Raw genomic sequence first — 7,193 nt, 5'->3', positions numbered from 1 at the left:
CCTTAATGGAAGCTAAGGGTGCCCCAAAGCAAGTTGTTGGAAGAAATTGGACGGTAGGACTCGTATATTACCCATTCAACATGTAATTGCACATTCAAAAGGAGTCCTGCCAGGCTCCCAAGGAGACAGACTCTCAAAGCTCACTGTGGTATGACCTGGATAAGGAGAGCCAAGGATTTCTTCTGTCTGCATAGACTTTTTACTCACCTTCACTAGAACATTCTTTTTAAGAAACGTTGACCCCCCACTATCCTGACATTCCCTTTCCCCCTTATACCCCTGCCTGCCTTTGTATTTTCCCTGCTGGCTCCTTCCTCACTGAGCGGTTTCCCTCCCTCTCGTCTTCTTTTGTTTTCATTTCTCCTATGTGTATCTGTGCTGGTTTGAATGAAAACGGTCCAGGTAAGCCTCTAGGGAGTGGCACTACTAGGAGGTGTGGCTTTATTGAAGGTAGTGCGTCACTGGGAGAGGGCTTAAGGTTTCAAAGGTCCAAGCCAGGCCCTGTGTCACTCTCTCTTCCTGTTGCTTGCTAATCAGGAGGTACTACCTCTCCATAACCAAGTGTGCCTGCATGCCGCTATGCTTCCCTCCATGACGATAGTGGACTAAACCTCTGACCTGTAAGTCAGACCCAATTAAATGTTTTCCTTTATAAGAGTTGCCATGGTTACGGTGTCTCTTCTCAGCAACAGAAACCCTAAGACAGTCTTCTTTTCTAGTTCATGTTCAATATTCATGACACAAAGCTGAAACAGATTTTATTAGATGCTAGATACTTTTGCTTCTTCCTTTAAAGTTTTATGTGTGTGTGTATGTGTGTGTGTGTGCATGCTGCAAACACAGAAAAAACATTTTCATTTATTTTTAATGAACTAGAAAGCCTTTCCTGAGTGAATTTTTACCACTATAATTAGGGTCATGACATAAATTTTGCCCAAACCTGACTGTCAATAAATTAGTAGGGTATTGTATCAATTGCTAACAGTAAGGCATTAATCAACAATGAGCTTTGTAAGACGTGTAATGAATTTGGAGCAACTGTAACAACAGACATGGCTGTCAGTCACAAGCCTCTCACAAGCCTCTGTCCTATCTTTTCTAGTTGTAATCTCAGGATCCTTTTAAACACAATGCTCTAGAAAGCCACTACTGTCAATCATCACTGAGGATAATCACAGTATGAATATGAAATGTTCCCCACCCCCACAAAGCTTATATGTTAATTAAAACTTAGTTCTTATTCCTTGGCATTATTGGGAAGCAGTGAACCTTTAGTATATGGGGCTTCACTGGAGGAAGTTAGTTTGATCATTGGGCTTATACCCTTGAAGGAGATATTAGGACTCAGATCCCTTCCTGTTGTACTGTTTTTCAGACACCCATGAGGTAAACGGGCCTTGTCTTAATATTTTTTTCTATTACCATAATAAAATTCTTTGACAAAAGCAACTCAGAGGTAAAGGGATTTGTTTAATTCTCAATTGCGGGTTTCAGTCTACCATGGCAGGAACATCATAGAGGCAAGAGCTTGAAGCATCTGGTAGTATTATGTCTGCAGTCAGAAGAGAGCAGTGCGTGCATCTGTGCTGTTCTTAATTTGCTATATCCTTTGCCTTGGGGATGATGCCACCCTTAGTGAATAAGTCATCCTACCTCGTTTAACATAATCAACATATTCCCTCACAGACATGCCCATGTGATTCTAGTTTTCTTCTGGCTTTTGATTAGCACTGGCCATCACGGGCCTCCTGTCTCACTTGCTTCCTCTTGAGGTACTGGGATACCATAGCTTAAGACAACAAGGTCAGTCAAACATAAGTTGAAACTCCTAAAACTGCAAGCCGAAGTAAATCTTCCCTGCTTTTCGGTTGAGTAACACAGGAATTTTTGTCCTAGTAACAAAAAGCTGTTTGTTATAAAAGTTAAACACATTATCTTCCTGCTTTGGGAGCAATCTTTGTGTCATCTCCCATGAGACCAATGCACTCCTCTAGAGCCACTGGATAAGGACAGAATGGGGAACGGCCTCACCAAGCTTGAATGTGAAACCTTTCATACTTTTAAGGGTTTCTCCCCTACCTGTAGCCCGCCTTCCCCTGCTCACCCCTGTCAGCTTGAGACCTCCTTTCCTGGGTTCTATCCCTGCTCTTGGCCATTTGTTAGATGTCATTGTGTACCAGATAATGGAGAAGGTCTCACTCTGCAGAAGCCTCCCTTCCCTGTGGTTGGAGAAGTCCTGGAGCTAAACCACAATCTGAAAATATGAGTCAGACAGCAAATGTACCAATCTCTGTAGCTTAGCACATCCGTTTCTACATACAAAGGAATAAATACTTAGCCACGAGCACAAAAAAAAATGATCAACAAAACATGATTTATAATCAAAAGATATGAAACAACATAAATGTCCAACCATTAAATCACTTCACATGGAGGAATGGGCAAAATTTCATATCAATCTTGTGTGTTAATTTTGTTTGTATTATATTGTTAAGCTTTAAGTAAATGGCAAATATCAGAAAAATGTGTCTTTTAAAAAATAGTACATACGGAACTAGGGCTCAGTGGTTAAGACTACTCACCGCTCTGACAAAGGACTGGAATTTGGACTCTAGCATCCTAGCTGTGGGCAACTGAACTCTCACACACCCATGAATAATTTAAAATGTTTAAAAATACTACATGTGGCCGGGCAGTGGTGGCGCATGCCTTTAATCCCAGCACTCGGGAGGCAGAGACAGGCGGGTCGCTGTGAGTTCGAGGCTGGACTGGACCGACAGCCTCCAAAACAATACAGAGAAACCCTGTCTCGTAAAAACAAAAAACAAAAACAAAAAAAAATACTACGTGTGAAGCAATCAGCTATCAATTTGTGTGTGTGTGTGTGTGTGTGTGTGTGTGTGTGTGTGTGCGCGCGCGCGCGCGCGCGTGCGTGTATGTGTGTTTACAGGTGCACATGCCATGACATGTATGTGGAAGTCAGAGGACAACTCTTTTTATTTATTTTTTTTTTTTGAGACACGGTTTCTCTGTGTAGCTCTGACTGTCCTGGAATTTTCTCTGTAGACCAGACTGGCCTCGAACTCACAGAGATTTGCCTGCCTCTGCCTCCTGAGTGCTGGGGTTAAAGGTGTGCGCCACCACCGTCGGCCTCAGAGGATAACTTTATTGAGTCAGTTCTCACCCTCCATCATGCCATACCCAGGAATTGAACTCAGGTCATTAGACTTGGAGGCACGCACCTTTACTTGCCAGCTTTCCAGCCTTCACAGCACCTTTAAATAGGGCCAAAATACAATCATCGTCTCTAGGGTGGGCTCACGGCTTGCTTTTATTTCTTCTCTTGTTCCATGCGGTCTAAAACGAATCAAAGCAAAAGTTTCGTTTGTTTCATCGTGTGCCTCTTTTTCACTAGTATTGCATGAAGTGGGGAAGAGAGTCGAGAGTGCTAAGGGGACTGTACGCTATTCATGTACGCATTTCGTCATGTGAGTTTTTGTAGTTCTTATCACCATGGTTTTAGACGGAGGAACCCTGGGCACAAGCAAAAAATGAGAGCTGATCCATGATAACACATACCTTTCCCTGTCTTATTTTACCTATAATTGATTTGTTAGGCGGGGATATTTCTTGTTTAGCAATATTACTGCTCAACACACATACTGAACATGTGATTATGAGGTAAAAGCTATGCTAAATAGGAAATTACTTATTTTAATACTCTAGTACCCATGAAATATATAGTTTTTGAAGCCTTGTCTTACTCTGTTGCTCAGGCTGGCCCAGAACTCCTGGGTTCAAGCCATCTTCTTACCTTAATTTCTAAAGTATTGAGATTAAAAGCATCTATAACTATACCTGATAGGCTGATCCTATTTTACTGTTCCTTTTGTAATCTTATGGGCATTATTCATGTAAATTTTAATGTATAACCTCCTTCAGAATAAGACTAGAGGAAACACAGCACACAAACCTTTCTGACCATTGCTTACTGTGTATCCTCACAAACTTGCATTTGATTATTGACCTCCTTTGCCTTGGGAAGATGACTTGAAAACTTTGTTTCTTCTAAGGCAAACAGCATAGAATCCAAACAATTCACAGCAAAAAATAAGAACCTAAGGATAGTTCCCAGGTGACTTCTCTGCAGGACCAGACAGAGCCTCAACAGACTTTCAGCGACCATGGCCACTTCTGACTTCATATTTCCTTTCTTTGTCTAAAAAAATGGCTAGAGATGTTTTTAGCTTGAATTGATTTAAAGATAAATATTGTACTGGCTTGATTCTGTACATTCATTATTAACATATTAAATATGAAAATTAATTAAAAAGAGACTGAATCAAACTATTCATGTAGTCCACTAAGAATGAGATGGATTGCAGATAATATGCCTGGTAGACAAGTTGGCCCTGGCATCACCTGGGAACTTACTGGAAATGCATGTTGTTAAGTCTTTCTCTAGACTTATAAAGCAGAAACTCATCAGTATGTGTGCTGACAAGCCCTCGAGCTGAGTGAGGAGCAAGTTTGAGAACTGGTATAGGAAATTCAAAGTCAGACAGGTAGAGCCTGAGTCCTCAGAAGCTGAAAATCCCCTCAAGCACTCCAGATTTTCTCACAAGACAGACAGGTAACCTTGACTGCCAGGTCTACTCCAGAGGTCAGACCAAGGAAGCATCCTCTTGCCTAAACTTGGCTTTGAAAAGCAACATTATATAATGGACTCCACCACTCAAACTTTAAATACTTTTGTAGTAGTAAATTTTATCTTGAGAGAAACAGAGTTATATGCATATTTTATATTTGAATTATAGTGTGTGCATTTCAAAAAAATCACTGCACATGCAAAATTGCAAAATAAAACTACAAGCCTTCTGAAGTTGGACTGCACCATTCTTGACAATACATAAGAGGAAGATGTGGGAACATAAAACCAGTAACAACGGCTTTCCATCTTCAGTGGTTGATAAATATGCACACACTACAATAAGCATGGCACTTTAACCTTGAAAGGTTCCTGAAGTTTGCTTGTAGAAATGGGTATCAGGAATACTGTAGCTTTTAGTAAGTAGAAGACAATCAAGCTGTAAGTCCACAGACAATTGTCATTCTAGACATAGATGAATGTGGTTCATGAAACATACGGGGAAATGACAGAGAAAGTAGGCCTTTGGGAGGGGTGCTGTTCTTTGTGTCTTCATACACAGCATGGTTCATCTGGGTGCAGTTTTCTGCATTCGTCTAGTGTTTCCCTCATTGGAAACCATGAATAAGCAATGGAAAAATTGAATTATCCTCAAATTGTTCCTGGGTGGGATAAATGCATATTTGCAAATAAGCATTACAGAAGAGCTGTGTGTGTGGTTATAGCTAAATATACATATTCCATACAGCAGCATTACTCCTGCATATGAACACTGGTCTTTGTGCACTCTATGAGTTAGTTCAAAGTCTATTTTCTATACAACATTAAGCATGGTTGGATGAATAAGAGGTAGTTTTATAAGTTCATGGAGGATCAATTTTAATCAGGAGTAATCGTGCATTGCTCAAAAGTGGTCCTAGGAAATGAACTTACATGCCAATCTAAGGCATGTTTGTTGTGATTTGATTGATAACCCTATCTACTAATCCTATGGAGGGGTGATTTGACTGGATTTGTCACATTTTTTCTTTAGTCTTCCACACTGGAAAGACACAGAATGAAATCACATTATTTATTTATTTACTTATTTATCTTTAATTCATCTTAAGATTGAGACTGGAGCACTATTGAATGAGGAAGTAAATGTTTCCATGTACTGTTGATTGACAGTGATCACCGTACTTTTCATCTATCTGTTTTTTAGGGCACAAAATAGAGGCAAGCCTTGTTTTGCATGGTTTAAATACGTGCAAATTCCAGTCACCATATCTTAGTTAAGTAACACCAGTCCCTTGACAGTATGGGTCACATTTTAGTTACAGTGTCATATTAGGTATGAATAATTGCATAAAGTTCAAACTTCATCACCAGCTCTTTGGTCCACAAATAACTATGTAAATATCAGATGCACATTCTGATCGGGGACATTTGATGTTTGTCAGGGAGTGGTTGCTGAGCATGTTATTCTGTTCATGCAGACAGCAAATTGTGCAGTCATGTTGTTTCCTTGTCTGCCAGAGACAAAGCCACGTGATTTCTACAAACATGGATAAATGAGAAAGGGAACTGGGCAACAGCAGAAAGTAGTGAGTGTGAGTGTGGGTGCTCTGTGAACTCAGGGAAGGGGAGGTGTAGAACCACCAGCTGACTGGGAAGTTGACTCCATTGCCTCTGACAGCTCCAAAGTGTCTTCCGAGGAACTGAGTGAAAGCAATTTATCACCACGAATGAGGAAGTGGTTGCAACAAGATGGATGATGACATCCCACAGGAAGAGACACCAGCAAAACTACATTAAAGAAATTCTGGGAAAGGGAGAATCAGTCCTCCCCAGGGATGAGCCCCATAACTGATTATCTAATACCAAGTGGTCAGCCTCTAAGACCATACATACGTGTGTGTGTGTGTGTGTGCGTGTGTGTAAATACACACAAACACAGAGAGAGAGACAGGAGACAGACAGACAGACAGACGGATAAAGATGTAGATATGAGCAACACTAATTGGACTCAGCAGGTTTTATAGTATAGAGTTTATAGTATGTCTGCATGTAGCAATAATAATTAAAGAAAAAAGAAATAAGGAAGCCTTGGAGATATTGCAAGACATTGAATGCAAAGAATAAAGTGCTGGACACCAGTCCAAAGACCCAGGTGACAATGAACCAAGGCAGAGAAAGCCAGTGCCTATAATGCATAGGTTATATGATGAGAATCACATAGATACTATGCAAATTCCTCTTGATAGATATTTTTATAAAGAAGTAACACTTTAGTTCTGTGTCTCTAATGTTTTAAACCACACTACAGCAAATAAAGATACATTTACTGTGTTTTTGCATTTATTTCATACATTTCTAATACACTAAGATAAATGTTACATTAACAGTGACATTAAGAGTAACGTAACTTTTGCAGATTTTTCCACTGATTAGTTTGTGTATAAGAGTGTTGTGTTCATGCTTGTGAAGGCCAGAGGTCCACATCTGGTATCTTCCTTGATCCCTCTCCACTCTACATTTTAGATCCATTTATTGTATAAGCATG

The sequence above is a fragment of the Mesocricetus auratus genome, unplaced genomic scaffold (assembly GCF_017639785.1).
Source record: "Mesocricetus auratus isolate SY011 unplaced genomic scaffold, BCM_Maur_2.0 Super-Scaffold_100011, whole genome shotgun sequence".
NCBI classification, from domain to species: Eukaryota; Metazoa; Chordata; class Mammalia; order Rodentia; family Cricetidae; genus Mesocricetus; species Mesocricetus auratus.
This window is presented reverse-complemented; position numbering follows the sequence as displayed.